This window comes from Topomyia yanbarensis, chromosome 3, assembly GCF_030247195.1.
Source record: "Topomyia yanbarensis strain Yona2022 chromosome 3, ASM3024719v1, whole genome shotgun sequence".
Taxonomy (NCBI): domain Eukaryota; kingdom Metazoa; phylum Arthropoda; class Insecta; order Diptera; family Culicidae; genus Topomyia; species Topomyia yanbarensis.
Window position 1 is genome coordinate 254,546,241 of NC_080672.1, and position 20,917 is coordinate 254,567,157.

At 39.0% G+C, this 20,917-nt stretch overlaps 1 protein-coding gene and 1 long non-coding RNA gene across 4 annotated transcripts in view; one reads left to right on the forward strand and one right to left on the reverse strand.

Moving 5' to 3' along the window:
* LOC131689293 (uncharacterized) overlaps nucleotides 1-20,917 on the forward strand; it is a 186,426-nt gene that overhangs the window by 39,865 nt on the left and 125,644 nt on the right. The gene's annotated exons all lie outside the window — the stretch shown is intronic.
* LOC131689294 (uncharacterized) lies at nucleotides 13,680-19,749 on the reverse strand. 3 transcript variants are annotated; one of them, XR_009305372.1, is made up of 4 exons: nucleotides 19,502-19,749; nucleotides 18,770-18,970; nucleotides 15,039-15,248; nucleotides 13,680-13,894 (listed from the first exon to the last, which is right to left on the reverse strand). It is a non-coding gene; the product is annotated as an uncharacterized LOC131689294 (long non-coding RNA). The 3 variants fall into 3 exon arrangements; XR_009305373.1 differs by lacking the exon at nucleotides 18,770-18,970 and having other exon boundaries at nucleotides 19,483-19,749; XR_009305374.1 differs by lacking the exons at nucleotides 18,770-18,970; nucleotides 19,502-19,749 and adding an exon at nucleotides 15,327-15,445.

The window sequence follows — 20,917 nt, forward strand, 5'->3', positions numbered from 1 at the left end:
TTTTTTGCAGTTTTTCTAATGTTCAATAATTCTGTGCCGGTTGAGACCGGACTCCTGATTAGATGTAATGTATAAGCAATTTTTTTTTTCGTCAAATATGGCGTCGTTCTTAATAATGAAATACAATATGTGTTTATTTCACTGTATTGGAATATATGCGCTACTATATAGAAGTACTGGTATTTCGACTTTAATTTTTTTTAGTGAAATTCCGTTAAGAATGAAAGGTGGTTTACTGCGTAAATGCGAAAATGATCCATTTCATTTTCATATGTCAAAAACATTCAAAATATGAAAATTTAAAGAAAAAAATATGCAACTTCATTTCTTATTACATTTTTATTCCACATTTTTTAATTAACTGAAGGGTTGCTAAAATAAAAGTTTTCCTATTACTGCAGTAGAACGTTTTTGAATGTATAATGTTTGCCTTAAAATGTATGGAATTTTATTAATAGAAAATGCAAAAGTTGATTTTTTCATAAACATTACATTCTGAGAAGTCTTTTAAAGTTAAATTTCGTGTGAATAAGAATAACATTTTATTATATGTGGTTACACAAATGTACAATTTTTCAACACCATTTTTAAAAATATAAAAATTTTACCGCATTTACCGCATTACCGCGCGGTGCGGTGCGGTAAATAAAGTGCGGTTGCGGTAAGCGGTGCGGTTTTATTATTTTTTTGCGGTTGCGGTGCGGACAATCCATTTACCGCCCAAATCCGCACCGCGACGAACCCTACTCTTAAATAAAAAATGGTCTCGGGGAAAAAGCCATAATTCCGTCGATTATCAATAAATTTTTATAAACTTATGCTTATTTATTTCACTGAAAAATAAACTATACTATAAGTTTGATGTAATGAAATCATTGCTTTATGCCTTTACGTAAATTCAAACTTTCATGACATGTTTCTCACAAAAAGGTGTTTAACCCCTTAACCCGGAATCGGAGGATTGAAGTGCATTCCTGAAAGCACTTGTATGAGAGAGTGTTTGAAACACCGTTCTTCGGTCGCGTCAATTCATTGATTATACTTTCTCTATTCTCCCTGATCTGATTTCATCTCTCGTCCTGACGTATATCATCAAAACTATCTTTCATTCGGTGACTCTCAGACTGATAAGTCAATCATCCTAGTCCACGCTTTGACCTTTATTCGGCCAGTAGAGTAGTGAAGCAACAGTATTTTTTTTTCTTAGAGAGCCGCCGTTACATTTACAAATTCAATACCGCTAAAATATTACATTCTCTCTGACAGTGATTCGCCTCAGGTTATCGAAATAAAATCGACTCTCCGACTGAAGTAGTATTCATCCCCAACCGGGCTTTTCGTAATCTTCTTCCGGTTCAAGGATACCATTTTTTAGAATATGTTGTAGATTTCTCGAGCTTGTCGCAGACAAATTATACTACTGGCTACAAGCCTTTTAAGGAGTACAGAGTGTATGTACCAGCTAATCGGGTTGAATGTGCCGGTGTTGTCATCGATTCGAGTTTGAATTACGAGAAACTGCAGGAACACATGGTTGGCTGTTTTAAAGACCACATGCTCCAGACTGCAAACGTTTGAATTCAGTATCAGTCGCAGCTGACGGGAAGAAGAGACGTATGTCAACTCAGATTCCTATCGGGTGACTTTTGCCGGGTCTGCTCTTCCCATCTACCTCCTCTTTGACAAGATTCGTCTACCCGTTTTCCTTTTTGTACCGTGGGTCATGAACTGTAGTAATTGCAAATAACTGGGACACCTAGATCAAAAACTGGACGAGAATCAAAACGCCATCTAGCCGGTAATAACGGAAGTCAAATGACACAATCAACAGTAGAGTTACGCAGTATAGATAAGGACAGTGCTGTTGATATTTGTCTCAGATCTTCAATTGACACTGGAAATTCAGAAGTATTTGTAGACAGGGCACTCAGAAGCGACAGTTTATATGGGTTACATTGCAGCGCGAGCGCAAAATTTGAAAACTGATTCGCCTTTGAGAAACTTGAGCAGAGAGAGAATTATTTGTTCAGTTATGTGTGCTGTATGACTTTCATTACATGCCCTTGTAGAGTGTAGTTGAAAACTCGTACATTACAAACTGGGATCGAACTTTACTCCAGAGTTTTACTCATTGATGGGACCATATTTGACCCTTGATCAAACCTTTTACTATAAGAGCCTATTGCAAATAATCGATCAGCAATGTTGTACTGAACGGAATATTTTAACTAATAGGCCGAAAATCAGTACGATGATCTTGTATTAAATTTGCAAGTATTTACAACAAATAGAAAATATGATTTTTTGAGAATTTTGCATAAGCAAGATTGTCACGTCTGGTTTCGGTTTGCTGTTTAATCTTTATCTATAAAAGAACGTACACCAATTTAGTACGTAATTATTTATAAGTTATCCACACTAATCGCTCCGAATGATGAGGAAGAAATAGGTTATCCTTCAGCATCGTATTCGAAGATAGTACAGCCGCTAAAAAGTAGTTGAATCAAAAAAACGCGCCAGACCGCGAAATCAAAGAATAAAGAATAAAAAATTGTCTGGTAAAATGTGAGGTACCATTCCAAAGTAAGTGACATATTAAACATGCTTTGTTGATCATAATACTTACTAAACATACAAGTTTTGATCAATAAAATTATGATTTTGAACCTTCACAGCTCCTAAGCCATCTCTGGGCTATGATATCACATGATTTTAGTAGCCTGATCAGGCCAAGTTTGAGTAGATTGAACCACAGATTTCAAAAATAGAATTATCTCACGATGCAAAAAAAAAACTACCAGTTATAGTACTCATTTTGGGACAAATGTCTAGAAAATTATTAGTGATTTATACAATTCTACGTACTAAACCAATCCACTGATTTTCCGCGAATTAATAATATCCAAAACATGCATACTTGCATATTTTTTCAAATATTATGATCAAAAAATCTGAAATTATGTTGTAGTTTCTAAAACATGTAACCAACATTCCATTAAACGCTTAATTACTTTTACGAAATTTTTTATTTTATATCCGTACATTTAATTCATAGTTCATGGTACAGTTTTTGAAATATCCCAATTTTAATGCAGCTCTTTTGGGATGAGATGAGCTCTATTGTTGTTATACCATTAAACCAACGTAACTTGACCATTATGGGACCAAATGAAGGGTAAAATTCATTTGTGGAGACACACTCTCTTACAATACTTCTAAATTCTAAAATAAATGCTGATTTCCTGGCCACAGGAACAATTCGCTTGCCAAATCATAAGTTTTTTTGGAGAAAATAAGCTTTAATCTGCTTGAGACAGAAATTTATTTGAAATCGGCTTTCGCATAACTTTCATCATCGATCCAGACATATCCATCGAGTTTCGTCAACACCTTGCCGAAAAGCTAGCGGGGCCTGCTTCTGACCGTTTTTCATTGTTTCAGGCTACTGTTAGGATATTTATTTGCTCGGTTTACTTGTGTACATTTGTAGCCTTCTCGGACTCGAATTGACTACACAGTTTGTTCGGCTTTTTTCGCTATTGTGGCATAGATCTTTGACAAATACACTACAGATCAATTATCCTACATACTTAGTTGAGCTCGGTAATTTCACGTACAGCCGAGTAATCAGTGAATGTTTATACTGATAGCTCGGCAAAGTCCTATTCGTTGTTTTCAGCGAAATATTTCCCGAATTTCAGCAAACAAGTGTAGCTTTTACTGAGATCTCAGTGAAAAATGGCTTTTCCGAGTGCTCGGCTGTTCAAATCTCGGCAAAAATTGCAAAAAATGCTGAGATTCGGCAGAAAAAATTAACTGTGTAGGTAACGTTTTTGTGAGAAACTTATAGGCATTTGAACTAAGACAGTGTCTGATGTAGCAACTCTTTAAAATCTGCGGTAAGATATTGGATTTCAATCAACTGGCCAACGACCACTGGCGGCTCCAGGGGGAGGCACGGGTGGCACGTGCCCCCTATTCAACCGGAAAGTTATTTAGTTGAAATGTATATCAAGTCTTTCGTGAATACTTCTTTTGAGAATAATTAAAATGTGTTAAGGTTGTGTACATCGTAGCTTATTGAATCAATACCATGAATGATGAATAAAACGGATACTAGTAGTTCTTAGAGGTATTGTCTCTTCGTTGCAAATACGAACGCAGACTTTACTGGTTTCCATTTAGCAGGAAAATTTTACTTGGGTGGACCAGCACTCGAGGATTACCGCGATATCAGTCCAAGACTAATCGGCTTGGATTACTTTCAAACTGAGGCACAGAATCAAAAATCGTGAAGGTAAGCGAAACGAGCCGATTGCCGTTAATACCCGCTCGGCATGGACGATTTACTGCAATTGTAACGGCAACGGAGACGCCGGCGAATACGTAAACTTTCACGGAGTGGGAGGATGTGAGTTTAGGCTGGAAAATGATATCTTACTTCACGCTGGATAGCATGGGAGTCGTCAAACCAAACAAGTTGCTTCTGTCTCAGGACGATCAACGGGCTATCATTGTTAGAATCCCTGACCCGTCCGCTTAACCGCTTCGAATCCGGCCTGCTCTGCAAACACAATCACGTTCGACTTCCGGACAGTGAAGCGTTGGCTTTCAACCGATGGAAATGTCTCGAAAACCGTTTGAGCAATGATTCAGTACCAACTAAGGCTCTTGAGCAGAAGATCCAAGAACACGTCAAGAAGTGTGACGTGAGAAAGCTGACTTCGGAAGAACTTCAACAAAAGCGTGCGCGTATTTGATGCCTATCTATATTCATTGCAGTGAACCCAAATAAGCCGAGCAAGTTTCGTCTAGTGTGAAACGCAGTTGCCACCGTCAAGGGTGTTTTTTTAAGCTCAAACCCTCCTGAAAGATCCAGATAAACTAACATCGCTGTTGTCGGCGTTGATCCGTTTCCGTGAGTTCCGAATGGCAATATACTGGGACATCAGGGAGATGTTTCCAACGAGTCGAAGCCCAGTATTTACATCGGCGCATGTTGTTCACCGAGCACTGCACGTCAAGACCCTGAACGCAAGACGATTCGAGCAGGACCATAAAGAGGCTGCCGATACAATCATCAAGTAACACTACGTTAATGATATGCTTGTTAGTACTTATACAGAAAAAAACGTAGTGACGCTCGCACAGGAAATCAAAAAGATTCACGAGAAAGCTGGGCTTGAAATTCAAAACTGAATATCAAACTCCACTACGGTCATGGCAAACTTGAAACAGACAACGCTTGAAGAGAAGAACTTAAACATCGTTGACGAAGCTACTACAGAAAAGGTGCTCGGAATATGGTGGACTACGACGACAGTCCGATTCACTTTTAAAATATCCTCCCGTTACGATGAAATTGTGCTCTCATGCGGGCGCGGCACATTGATGTTTTTGAAAGTTCTTCTGCAAGAAATATGGAGAACATCATTGAGCTGGAATGCTCACGCAGTTCGAGGAATGGCCGCGTCGGCTAGCCGTTTTTAGGAAGACACGATCTGTGTAACTAACGAGATGTTATCGAACGTCAACGACCGTTAAGGCGGAGGTGGAAATGCATACATATGTGGATGCAAGTGAGAACGGTATCGTGGCGGTCGCCTATCTTCGATTTCGCGAGGGGCTAACGTTTGAGTGCTAGGTGGTAGGAGCGAAAACGAGAGTAGCCCGAGCAGAGTCTGACAACAAATTGAAAACATAACTTGATGTTGTGATGTTCGGCAAATGATTACTCAGGTTGTTGTCGTTTTGGTCGTTTTAACGGTTAAAAGATCAAAATGGAGACCAGCAAAATTGTCCTATGACATCAAACAGAAAACTAATTCTGCTATCAGTGAGAGTAAATTGAAAGCTCATTGAGATGTTGAATTTATTTTTGATAGTAAAATATGTATTCACTTTGATGTTTTACCAAAGAAATATAAACATAGAAAATTCATCTAAGAAACAAGGATGGCGAATTGAAATCAAAATTTAAAAAATCTAAAACTTAGAGCACAATATGATTTCAATTTGATGCTATTATCAAAATATGAATTCTACTTGTTGTAATTTTGATGTTCGACTTTACTCGGGGAGCCTTCGAAAGTCCTGTCCGTCATGAAGTCCGTACTGCAAGTGGCATTACTCCGACTGGCGGATACGATAATGGCATCACTGTCCATCGCGGATAGCAAGCGGTACTTCTGGACCGATTCCAGGGACGTGTTATTTCCACAATGCATTGTTATATTGAACGGAACCAGCTATTTAATCATAGCTTTGATAAATGAGAAAGACACAATTGCACCACTAGGTGGATTGAAACAGTTTTTCCAGTATTGCAATACTAGCATAATTTCCACCTTAACCATTACGCTGTTCAACACAAGATCGGGGAGCAAAACGAAAAAATGGCGAAAAAATGGAAGACCACAGGTTAAAAAATTTCGGAAAAAAATTGAAGCGAGGCTTCACAGTTTAAATTCAAAGTTTGTATGGAGGGTGTTTAATAGGGAAGATTTTAATGAAAATGGTCATCTTAAATTTGCGCATACATAAAATGCTTATTACTTAGGGAAAAGTGGGCCAATTCGGACCACAGGCCAATTCGGACGCCCAGCTATTTCTTATCTATGATAATATAATGAAAAGCGTATACATCATTTTCATGGCTGTCATGTAGCTCTATTCTACCTTGCAAAATTTTGCGGTTCAGATCTTGTGTGCGTGCGCTAGTGGCGAATATTGTTTCGGAGCACTATTTTTTGAAAAATGTGTAAGCCGAAAAACAAGATTTTTGTTGGCAACAACAATTAATAAAATCAAGTGTATTATCGTGATATTGGATCTACCAGATAATATCGATCAGATATGCGTTCGCGAGAAACTGTTTGAGAGAAAAGTGCGCGCTGTCGGTTGAGCTTTCAGGAAAACATAAGTTTTCGCAAAACGGTTGACAGATTTCAACGTTATAGCTCATAACCTATTTTTAGGTGATTTGGGCCAGCTCTTACTTTTTATTGTATATTTACTACAAAGTTTTATATATCAAAGAGAACTTTTTATTTCACAATTCGAGATTTAGTGAGAATCAAATAGGAATAACTTAGACCAGAATAGGAATTCATTTCTATTGCAAAAAAATCGATATGAAATGGGTGGTACGAATTGGAATAGGGTTGGGGTAATTCGGACCTTTCATGAACCTTTGCGCAGAACCGTTTATGCACAATACAGTAAAAGATCGGAAAAAGTCGCCTTGTAAAAGAAGTTATCTTGGCTCGCGCACCATTGAAAAGTTTTTGTTTACAATAATAATAATAATAAGAAAAAATGCTCTGATAGCAAGACGTTTAATAATAAAACGGTCGCAACGAAAAATTTCCCAAACGGCAATACCAGTAGGGTAAACAGGTCTAATACGCCCCCCTTAAGCAAAAATAGCTATATTTAACCATTCGACACTATGATCTTCTCACTAACTACTCTAATTTATTGTTATATTAGTTAGAAATTAGTACCCGTTTCATTTTTTTATCAAAAACATCCTGATACAAGTACTATTAACCCTTGTGAAGGCAAGCTAAAATCCTAACATTAAAGGGCAAGCCGGGCCTCTAAGGCCCGTCTAAATTCAAGCTCCTTTTTTACCGTTCTCATATAGAAAGGTTATGCAATCGGTCGAAATTTCGACTTTTTAACCGAGACCCGCAGGGCCAAATCTCTTATACCATTCGACTCAGTTCATCGAAATCGTAAAATGTCTGTATGTGTTTGTATGTATGTATGTATGTATGGATGTATGCATGTGGCAAACAATCTCACCGATTTTTCGCTGAGGTAGCTGGGCCGATTTGTACAAATTTAGTCTCAAATGAAAGGTGCAGCCTTCCCATCGGTCGCTATTGTTTTTTTTTATTGATCCGACTTTTGGTTCTGGAGTTAGGTGTTGAAGAGTACAATCACACAGCAAATTTCCATAGAAACTGATACCACCATGATGTCCAAATGATGCAATATATATTAAAATATGTGCAACATTACTTGGCTTTGCATGTCTAGATCATTAATGACCCACCGAGGGTACTTCGACCACATTGGCCAGCTATGGCGGTTCTTGATGCCCCGGGGGAACTTACCAAGTTCCTAAGATAATGTCATACCTATCTCTCAGCGAATTCTTTTCCGATTTTTACAAACTTGGTTTCAAATGAAAGGTACAGCATTCCCATTGGCTGCTGTTGAATTTCTAATTGATCCGACTTCCGGTTCCGGAATTACAGGATGATGAGTACGAACACGCAGTAAATCCCGATTTCAGCGTATAAGGCGATGAATGTAAAAAGCTCAATTTTTTTTTCCAAAAGGGTAGTACTCGGAAGATCACGTCGACTGTCGATTGGTTCTAAGCTCCATTTCGTTTGAACACGAACAATAAATGTTTCTGGGTTGCTATCAATTTCTTCTGATGCATAACCGGAGTACATATTCATATTTTTCTACATCAAATTCATCATCGGAAGCAATATCATTCACATCTTCTTCCTCGCTTTGCAAATCAGTTTCGGAATCGTCTGCTGTTGAATTTGCTCAAATTTCTTCCATTACTTCAGATTCTTTGAGACGATTGAAAACATGGGCATATCGTCTTATAGCCATTTCAATTTTTTGTTGTTTTTAGATCCTACAATTTGAATTATTACGAAAACTATAACAGAAAGAATAGACAACAAATAGACAATAACGACAGAGTTAGGTTATGTTGTATCCAAATAATTGTCAAGTAGACCACAGTGAGTGAAATAAAAGTATTTACCCAAAAAAATATGACACACGTCATTATCGTATGCTATTTCTACATTTCTTATAAAAGAAATGTATAGAATTCGCTCAAACTTTCAAGATTTTTTTCTTAAAAGAAAAGGTAAAAAGATAAAATCAATCAAAACATGAAAAAATTCCTGCTAATATGACGATGAACTCATCCAAATGTTTTTTTCAGATAAATATTAATGTATAAAACCCGTGGTATTCCTAGTAGTAGTAGTAGCCTAGTATTGCATGCACACCGGGCCTGCCAGACCCGGCTTGCCTTTTTGTGCATGTAAAAAATTCAAACATAGCTGCGCAAAACTCCATAGATGAAAATTTCACAATTCTTTATTTTTGTTATAGATTTCAAAGCTACTTATCAAAATTTCCATGCCCAAGCTTATACTGCATACACATTTTTTTGTAACTAAAAAATTGTAACGTGCCGGGCCTCTTAGACCCGGTTGCCTTTTTGAGGGTTAAACATTTTTCAAAGTTGCCTAAATTCTAGTTTTTTCTTTCACCCAGGGCAAAATGCCCCGGTGAAAGTGTAATATGCCCCACAACAAGAGGACGGGATGCCCCAATGAGGTATATATAGGTGTGAACACACGGTTTGCTAGTGTTGGCAACCAAAAATATGTAAACAATCCAGAAGCACAACGAGTCGACGTCATAGCGGTCACACGATTTAATGGAAGCGGAACGACCGCTATGACGAAAGCAAGTCGATTTATACTGTGATCACTCACACCACTCATGTAAGATTCATCTTACGAAGTGCCATCATTGCCAGACCTGTATATACGACATTGGGTATGCCCCACAGCAATCGGTGAGTACCCGCATAAATAAATACCATTCCAGAAATCTTTGGAACCATTTCCAAACTATTCATATAACACTCACCATATTGGGAATACTACTGATATGTTTTACCATTACAATTGAACAATTATACTACCATACCCATTTTAGTTACCATTTCCAATATCTTCCGTTTATCCTATATTGGAGATTTGTATACTACATTGTACTTTTGTGCCAGAGGTATTGCATTGCTCTGGTGGTCTTTGTTATTCGTATATATATATATATATATATATATATATATATATATATATATATATATATATATATATATATATATATATATATATATATATATATATATATATATATATATATATATATATATATATATATATATATATATATATATATATATATATATATATATATATATATATATATATATATATATATATATATATATATATATATATATATATATATATATATATATATATATATATATATATATATATATATATTCGTATCTCTAGTTTAAGATGGTCAAAAATCCTCGTCTTACAATGTTACTGCGATAGCTCAATTGGATTAAGCGTCAGGCCACTTAGAGTCACCGAAGCTTTCTTCAGAAGATGGCGTGAACAAAATAATATTTCATCAATCGATAGAATTGAAATGTGAAGGGAAGAGATTTTTTTCTCCAGCTAATATTTTATTCATCGCTAGACCTAAAGTATGCATACCACCAAAATCTGTAACAACCCATTGTTTGTATGGTCGAGTATGGAAAAACGACACTGGTTATGTTCGATATTATACTAGGCAATGGTTAATCTATTGTTGATCGAACCATATTGAAAATGGTTTTGAAACGTTTGATGCAATGGTTGGCATATGGTACACATTTATGCGGGTATGCCCCACAACAATGGGTGGGGCTTTTTGGCCGGTGATGAGCTGTTGTGATTACATGAATAATTCTACACACACATAGTTTCAAGCCAAGCTAAAAGCTAAGATAGTAACTATAATATTCTAGTAAGCTACTTGAAATAGTTCTATCTAACCCGACTGTTTTTAATTGGCTCTAATGCTATTGGAAAAAGTGGGAGCTTACATCAAAGTAGCTCTTTTGAAACTTTTGTATTTATTGTTGTTTTGCAACATATTAACCGTTATGTATCCGACGCGGTACCCGGGTACCTTTTTAGGTTTTAATTAATGAAATTCTCATGTTTATCCATAGCTGACAATCGAAACTTTGCGACATCTTAGAACTTCACTAAGTCAAACTTTTGAAATAATAATATTGTTAATATAGTAAGGGGGAGTGAGGAGGGGCTCCTGATTTTTTTTACTACGTAACAGGCCGACGTGGGCACCCGGATACCCACAAAAGTGAAATACCAATAATTACGGTAATTTCCAACCGATTTTGATACATTTTGTTGTTTTGGAGTCGGGAACTCATTCACTTTTAGACTTGGTAAAAATGAATCGGGTTATTTCATTCGGTTCCCGGAAATCCGGATTTCCGGAATCATGTTCCTGTGCTGGGATACCATTTGTGAATTTCAATGGAATACTAGCAATATGGGTATCAAAATTCTTGGAATTGTATCAGTATATCAGTAGGCTATATCTCATGGATTTTTAATCATTTGGTGGTTTGACCCCGGAACGGACATTCTGGAGCAGGTTCCCGTGGGGCTGTGGTCATTCCATTCCAATTGCATTTTTTAATCTGCCATAGGGTCCCGTAACAACAAATAACAGACTTCCGAGACAATTTGAAGAGTTTTGATACTCATATTGCTAGGACGTTATTAAAATTTACAAATCATACCCTAGTACTGTAACATTACTCTGAGAAATCTGAATTACCAAGAATCAGATCCATTCATCCGGTTTCACTTTACAGAATCAAAAAGTGGACGAGTTCCTGAATCCAAAACATCTAAAATGGTCCAAATCGGTTAAAGGAAGCCATTTCAAATTGTGGGTACCCGGGTACCCACGTTAGCCTGTTAAAGGTGTTTTTTTTTGTTGGGCACATAACAGTTAAAAATTCCAAACTAACTTAGTACGTTGATTTCATGAAACGATACTGTTATCAGTCATTTTTACTTCTTAGATAATTCAGGAATCCTGGGAATCGAAGCGGGGCATTTTGCCCCGGTGGGGCGTATTATATCCTTTTACCCTACATTCAAATCTTCTCTGTGTCGCACTCATGTTTCATCAATTCTTATGCAATAAATATTAACGCGTCGGATTGTCTGGAAGTGTGTAGCACTTCGCTCGTCATTGTATTGCGCATCAAGCGAAGTAAACACGATGTGGAGATTTCGAGTTTCGATTTTCTCTACACGACACATTCCGTATTTGAAGATCGGCTCACACTCGGCTAGCTTCAAAGCACAGTCAGAAAAAAATCGACTCGGAATTGTGGTGGGGTAAATACGAACAGAGCCGAGGTTGACACATGCTCAAAAAGTATTTGGGACCATTCATAAATTACATAACACTTTTAGGAGGGGGAAGGAGGGAACGACAAAGTGTGACGTGTTGTGGTATATGGGGAAGGGGGAGTAAGCTAGAACATAACATGAAGAAAAAAATTTTTTTTATGAATTTGTTACGTAAGGGAGAGGGGATAGAGAAATTTGTGACAATTTGTTACATGGGGGGTGTAAGCGTCGGCAGCTTCCTCCAAGAAGGTTACTGGGAATTACGCGTATTTTATTTCGTTTTTATATTTTATACTTATAATTTGTAAAATGTTGAGTGGGCAAATGTTTGTGTCGTGTTTGGTGTTAACCGTCCTCCAACCCTCCTCGAGTAGGCAACAATTAGGCAGCTTACCACAAGAACGCAGCCAACCACCCAACAGGCTTTCACCTTTGCGCCAAAGAAAACCGACATCGCGGGCGGCCATTGAGGGTGGCGATAAGCGCGAATAGGATGACTAATGTCATAAACCAGCGATGGAAATACTCGTATGCACTGGGCGAGGGCAATGACCTACGGGATAGGGGAATGACCTCTTGGTAAGATCGAAGTGATATATTCGATCACTTACTCGGAAAAACTCAAACCAATCAGTCGCAAAATTATTATAAATCAAAAAAAAAAAATATTGAACGATATATTGTGTCCTATAAAGTGTGTGCTGATACCGTGGACAACAGGTAAGGTCATTCTCCATCCTCCATTGTGCCCAAATGTGCCCTCGCCAGATAACTTATGCACCATTGCAAACCCCCAGGACCCCGTTATTCTGGTTAAACAAAACCCAACAAAACCATCCATCGTACGGGACCGCCATTGTTGGACGCGCGCATTATTGCCGGAAATCGCTGGCGTACGACGGCCGGATCGAACATCGGCGTACGCTTGGAAGGCCACCCTCGAACCACATTGCGAGAGGAACCACCGACCCGACGAACGAAAGCGGAAGCAGACAGCGAAGCAGAAGGTGGAAAGCGGAAGGTGCACTGCAGAATACGACGGGCCCGTCGAGAAAAGGTTAGATAGATATAAGAAAGTGGGAGGATCAGTGAAAGCGAATAAAATTTGTAAAAGTGAAAGACGAGTGTTTTAACATCGACAGAAATAGGCATTTCCCTGCTACCCGCGAAAATTAAGGATAAGCGTGCCGACCCTGAGGTTATTGTTTCAGGGAGTCTCAGTAGCGCTCGTGGCTGGGGCTGACCGGTAACTTACACTTTGGCGCCCAACAAAAATTGACTTACCATCGTTTTTAAGGGTTCAGCTTGTAAAATTGCTTGACTTACAGTCGATTGCTACGTACGTCTCTGGGAAAACATCCAGGCTTTCACTGACTAATAAACATATATAAGTGGCGAAATTATTGTATTTTACACAGCAGGTGGAATTTGATTTTGTACCAAAGGGGTTCTGATGTCCAAAATAACTGGAAACTAAGATAGTTTGAACAGACAGTGGTTTTTTTTTACATTAACGAAAGCGTTGTGTTTTATCAAAGCGTGATTGGAAGTCGGAGGGAGAAGTAAAAACACCGAGAGAAAGTTTATTTATTTCGCAATTTGACATTAATTGATTTGAAGTACTGATTTTCTTCGATATATTTAAGTTCCGATATCGTGATTATAAAATGGAACAACAACAACTGTTTGCACAATACTATAAAATGGACGTAGCACATCTGTCCGATAGTGAACTTGATCACGAACTGCAAATTCGTGGCGCAGATATGATGAGCGAGTCCCGTAGCAAACAAGAACGCACGCTGCGTGGATTCCTGAAAACAGAGAAAGAAAAACCGAATATGGTTCTTAGGAAATGTTGGACCTCGCTAAGAGGAGAATTGAAATGTTGTGATGAGAAGTTAGTGGAAATAAAAGCATGTCTAGAGAGCAGGAAATCAAAAAAGGTCCCAGACCGAGTGTTCAAGACTAAACTCATCCACATTTTCTTTCGCATGGAGCGTCTACAGCGATATGCTAGGGAAGAGGGTGATTTGAATAACATAGCTTTAGTGGCAGGAGAGTGTATAAGGCTCTTGAATTTATTCTTCTCAATCACCTCCCCTTTACAGGAAGTGAGAGAAGCGGAATTGGCAGTTGTGAATGAAAGCATAAGGTTACTTCGTGACGAGAGCGATGATAGATCAGGAAGAGAATCTGAAGGAGAGGGAGAAGAGCTGGATGATCGAGAGAGAGTGAGACAGATCGGTGAGCAGCTAGAGCTAACCAGTGAGAATGGTAGAGAGTTGGTATCGAGTGGGGTGGCACAGCATAATGTTGAACATGAAGGTGGTGCTGTTAGTGAGATGATAATTGGTGAAGAGAATAGCAAGAACAGAGTAGATCAGCTTGCGTCGGAAAACGACCAGTTGAAAGAGGTGGTTATGCAATTGTTTCGTCGAATTGAAATGCTAGAAAAAGCGAAGAGTTCACAAAAAGCCAGAGAAGAGAAAGAATTGGTTAAAATATCGAATAGCACACGATTGGAGGACAAAGTTATACGTAGAGACAGTGAAACAGATTCGCAGCGTGAGTCGAACAATTTTGTAGACTGGATAAAGAAAAGGTGTAATTCGCTAGAAAGTATGGAAGGGAATAAACAGGGATTGATGGTGAATGATAGGGTAGAGGAAAATAAAAAGGAACGTTGCTTCGAAATACGGCAAAACAGTAATCGGTTGCCAGTGTACAAATGGTCTATCAGGTACGATGGTATGGATAACGGGAGGAGATTGAATGAATTTTTAAAAGAGGTATATTTTAATGCTAGGTCGGAAGGGTTTACCAACGAAGAACTTTTTATGTCGGCACACCATTTGTTTACGCGAAAAGCAAGAAGTTGGTTCATGGAAGTTAATGGGAGTAATGAGTTAGGAACTTGGGAGAACTTGGTAAATGAACTGAAAAGCGAATTCTTACCTGTGGACATTGATTTCCAATATGAACGTCTTGTAAACGCGCGAAGACAAGGGTCGAGGGAAAAATTCCAAGATTATTATCTCGATATGGTGCGAAATTTCCGTAGTATGTCAAAACCTTGGGATGAGGATAGGAAGTTTGACGTGTTGTTTAGGAACACCAGAGAAGATTGCAGGACGGCAATGCTCGCTGCCAATGTGACGACAGTCGCTAAAATGAGAGAATTTGGTAAACGATTCGACTCAATAAATTGGCAGATTTATCAACGTAGAGATAACAGATTCGTACCGAGAGGAAATTCGCAGGTCGAAGAAATCGGTGAACAGCAAAGATCGTTCCAGCGTAATGGAAATAACCGGTTTCAAAGTGAGCATAAAGGGGGTGATTCTCAAAGACGGAACTTTAGGTCAAATTTCTATAGTAGCAATAAAAACAATCAGTCGGACGATCAGATCGGAAAGCAAGGTGTAGGTGGAGGGCAAACATTCTACAAAAAGCCGAACTCAAAGCAGGAGAATAGCCAGAGGTCAGGGAACACAGAGGAAGCCAAGCCAGGACCAAGTGGTACAAATGCGCTCCAGAGGATTGTAAATTCATACATTCCAATAAAGAAAGGGAATTGTTTCAATTGCCATGAAGAGGGACATAGCTGGCGTGAGTGTCCTCAGGAACGACACACATTTTGTGAATTCTGTGGTTTTCCAGGATTCTTTACTAAAGATTGCCCATATTGTCAATCAAAAAACTTAAAAAGGACTGTTCAATGAGGCAGAGCAGTCAGAATAATAGCTCCAGAAGACCTCATGCTGCGGTACAGGAAAACCCATCAACGATTCTTCAGCAGTTGGGTTACTCACGGATTGTTAGGCAAACCACTGAGCGAGAGGAGATTGCATCGTTGCTCGTCAAGCTAAGTGGAGATGCCAGGCCTTTTACGAGGGTAGATTTAATGGGAATTCAATTGATCGGGTTGTTAGACAGTGGAGCAGCACGAACGGTTCTAGGGATTGGAGCCAGAAAAATCATAAAATCGTTGAATTTGAAACTAGAACCAGCGTCAGTGAACTTAAAAACTGCCGCTGGGGACGACTTAGAAGTGTTAGGTTGTGCGGATATTCCAATTACGTTCAACGGAACCACGAAAATTTTACCAATTTTGATTGCTCCGAAACTCAACCGTAGATGCGTGTTAGGATATGATTTTTGGAAAAAGTTCGGTATCCGTCCGACAATAACTGATCTAGCAGTAGAGATTCTCGATGATGGAGTTCATGAGGGTTTGGAAGAGGAAGAAAATGTGCTCACGGAAGAGCAAAACAAGCAATTAGAAGAGGTGAAGAAATTGTTTCTTTTAGCCGAGCCGGGAAATTTTGGAATGACCCATATGATAGAGCATAAAATAGAGTTGCGAGAGGAGTTCACGGAGGCGGATCCAGTTAGGAAAAATCCCTATCCATGGAGTCCGGAAATTCAGAAAAAAATTCATCAATCGGTAGACAATTTGTTACGGGATGGAATAATAGAGCCGTCCGATTCAGACTGGGCACTTCCAGTTGTGCCAGTAGCAAAACGGGATAGTCAAGAAGTTAGGTTATGTTTAGACGCTAGAAAGCTTAATGAAAGAACCAGAAGGGACGCATATCCGTTGCCGCACCAAAATCGAATACTTAGCCATCTTGGGCCAGTAAAATATCTTTCGACAATTGATCTGTCACAAGCCTTTTTGCAGATCCCATTGAACGTTAGATCAAGAAAATTCACAGCTTTTTCGATACCAGGTAGGGGACTGTTCCAATTCACCAGACTTCCGTTCGGGTTAGTGAACAGCCCCGCCACATTAAGCAAATTGATGGATCGAGTTTTGGGGTATGGTGCGCTAGAGCCGGCAATATTCGTTTATCTAGATGATATTGTTGTGGCGAGTAAAACATTCGAAGAACACATTGCAAAGTTAAGAGAACTAGCGAAGCGTTTACGTGAAGCTAATCTATGCATCAATATAGGGAAGTCGAAATTCTGCTGCCATGAATTGCCGTATCTTGGGTACATTTTGTCTCAAGAAGGATTAAGACCTAATCCTGATCGCATCCAGGCGATCATTGGATATCAGGTTCCGAAATCGGTAAGACAACTTCGTCGATTCCTCGGTATGGTAAACTATTACCGACGGTTTATCGCAAATTTCAGCGAAATCACAGCACCTCTCACCGAGTTACTCAAAAATAAGCCAAAGAGGGTGCAGTGGAACTTAGCAGCAGAAAATTCATTCCAGATTATTAAGGAAAGGCTCATTTCCGCGCCGGTTATGGCCAATCCTAATTTTATGCTTCCATTTACGGTTCAAACAGATGCTAGTGATAACGCAATCGCTGGAATACTCACGCAGGTGCACAACGGGGAAGAAAAGGTCATAGCATATCATTCTGAGAAACTTAAAGGCGCGGAACTTAACTACCACGCAGCGGAGAAAGAAGGCTTGGCCGCTCTTCGCTGTATAGACAAGTTTAGGGGGTACATTGAAGGTACGAAATTTACTCTAGTGACAGATTCCGCGGCCTTGACTTTCATTATGCGATCCAAATGACGGTCGTCGTCTAGATTGAGCCGTTGGAGCATTACGCTGCAGCAGTTCGAAATGGAAATCCGACACCGTAAAGGTAAGAACAATATTGTTCCGGATGCGCTGTCCCGGTCTATTGAATGTCTCGATGAAGAGCCGGAGGATGGTTGGTACAGAAAGCTCATGTCAGGAGTTGAGGAGGACCCCGAGAAATTCGTCGATTTCAAAATCGTGGACGGTAAACTGTACAAGTTCGTTGCATCGAAGGCCGACACTATGGACTACCACTTTGAGTGGAAGCAATGTGTTCCGACTTCTACAAGACCCATGATTTTGCAAAAGGAGCACAATGGTAACCTCCATATTGGTTTTGAGAAATGTGTGGAAAAAATCAAACGGTTATACTACTGGCCACGAATGGCAGCCGATATAAAAAAATATATTGCAACGTGTGAATCGTGCAAAGAGAACAAGCACTCTACGCTCTCTACTGCACCGGAGATGGGTAGACAACGTATCGCAACTAGACCATTCCAAATCATTTGCATGGACTACATACAATCTCTTCCACGCAGCAAGCACGGCAACGCTCACTTGTTAGTTGTCATGGACTTATTTTCTAAGTACTGCCTGCTTGCTCCCGTAAAAAAGATTTCGGCGTTGAGTCTACATAAAATTTTGGAAGAGCAATGGTTTCGAAAGCTGTCGACACCCCAAATTGTAATAACCGATAATGCGACGACTTTTATGTCAAAAGATTTCCAGCAGTTGATCGAAGCAAATGAGATTCAGCATTGGGCTAATGCTCGGCACAGAAGCCAAGCAAACCCTGCTGAACGTCTCAACCGTACGATCAACGCTATGATTCGAAGCTACGTTAAGCAAGATCAAAAGCTGTGGGACTCAAAGATATCTGAGATTGAATTTGTGCTAAACAACACGATTCACTCATCAACCAATTTCAGTCCCCATTGCGTTGTATATGGTCATGAAATAATCACTAAAGGAACACAACATAGCTTTGAAATGGGAGACTCTCTTTCAGAGGAGGAGAGAATGAATAGAATGAGAGGGGTAAACAGGAAAATTTATGACTTTGTGAGAGCGCAGCTGCAAAAGACCCACGAAGATACGAAACGACGATATGATCTTCGTCACAAACGCTACTCACCGACATACGATGTAGGTCAACGTGTGTATAAGCGAAGCTTCCGACAGTCATCGGCGGGAGCTCAGTTCAACGCGAAGCTTGGTCCGCAATACACGCCGTGCGTCATTGTAAGGAAGAAGGGCACTAGTTCCTATGAAGTCGCTGACTTAAACGGAAAATCATTGGGTATTTTCTCCGCCGCCGACTTGAAGGCTTAACATTCTAAAAATTAAAAAATATTAGTTGAACATTAAAACGATTTTGTTGCTTTCAAACGGGATACTTAAAATTAGAAGCAATAAGCATTTTTTATAAAAACTAGCATTTAAAAATACTTATCTCTACTAGTTTGTTGAAATCACCCGAGCAATTCAACATTATCAATTAAATGAAATATTGGATTTTGTCCTAAAATGGAAAAAAAACATGATTGGTACCAAAATAAACTAAAATAATGGTAAAATAGGAAGAGAAGGAGTTGAAAACTGCATAATTTACTTGTTTTCAAGAAATGCATTTTATGCTACCTTGAATACAAGATTGTAAACAAAATTGATCTGGAAAATAGGCAGAAAAAAAACAAGTCGAGATTACAGGAGTGAGGGAAAAGTACGATAGACCCGACAAGAAGTCCCATGATCCAAGGTCACAATCGGACAATAGTAGAACTCAATAGCACCAATTAGCAGAAATAGAATAAAACCATTGCCGCAATAAACAATGGGCATACTAACCTGTGTAATACATACTTACACCATAGAAAGCATTGATTGATGAGCTTCTACAAGGGAATTTAGAATGAGAGCTTTGCGAAAAATCGAAATTTTTAAGAGCAATAATTTGGCCAATTATTTTGCTTGCTTTTAAGCCATTATAAATAGATTTTCCGCCGCGCGCGCACTCAGGAATTCCGATGTAAAACCGCATCGCAACTCTCACGTGTTTTTCACCTTCAAGCTGTTAAACAAGTGACAAATGGACTTGACAGATTGGTCGGTCTCGCCGTATTTCTCTCACGCACACTGGTAAAACACTGATAACGCTATCACTAATGATGTACTAGAGCGCAACTCTGACAAGTCGCGTGAAATATTTCATGCCTAGTCGCATGATTTTGATTTATATATATATAGTTACTCCGGAGTACAAAATATATGATTAGATTTAAAAAAATATATATATATTTATAAACATATTCATAAATTTTATTTGCATGTTTTAGTTGTGAGTTTTCGATTTCATAAGTGAATATATTAGTAATTGTTATATTTAAATATTCAAATTTTACAATCGTTTCCATGATTTTGGCTGTCTGAATCTATTACGTTGCAAATGAAAAAAATCATGTGCTACCGTTGGTTGATGTGATTTTGTCCGTGTGATTATTAGTTTGTGAATTAGCAGGTTCAGCAGGTATGTGTGATTAGTGTTGTGGTCAAGTAGATTGTTATGGAAAAAAATATTTACTTTGTAAATATTTTTTTACCCAAGCTGGGGGAGAGTGTAAGCGTCGGCAGCTTCCTCCAAGAAGGTTACTGGGAATTACGCGTATTTTATTTCGTTTTTATATTTTATACTTATAATTTGTAAAATGTTGAGTGGGCAAATGTTTGTGTCGTGTTTGGTGTTAACCGTCCTCCAACCCTCCTCGAGTAGGCAACAATTAGGCAGCTTACCACAAGAACGCAGCCAACCACCCAACAGGCTTTCACCTTTGCGCCAAAGAAAACCGACATCGCGGGCGGCCATTGAGGGTGGCGATAAGCGCGAATAGGATGACTAATGTCATAAACCAGCGATGGAAATACTCGTATGCACTGGGCGAGGGCAATGACCTACGGGATAGGGGAATGACCTCTTGGTAAGATCGAAGTGATATATTCGATCACTTACTCGGAAAAACTCAAACCAATCAGTCGCAAAATTATTATAAATCAAAAAAAAAATATTGAACGATATATTGTGTCCTATAAAGTGTGTGCTGATACCGTGGACAACAGGTAAGGTCATTCTCCATCCTCCATTGTGCCCAAATGTGCCCTCGCCAGATAACTTATGCACCATTGCAAACCCCCAGGACCCCGTTATTCTGGTTAAACAAAACCCAACAAAACCATCCATCGTACGGGACCGCCATTGTTGGACGCGCGCATTATTGCCGGAAATCGC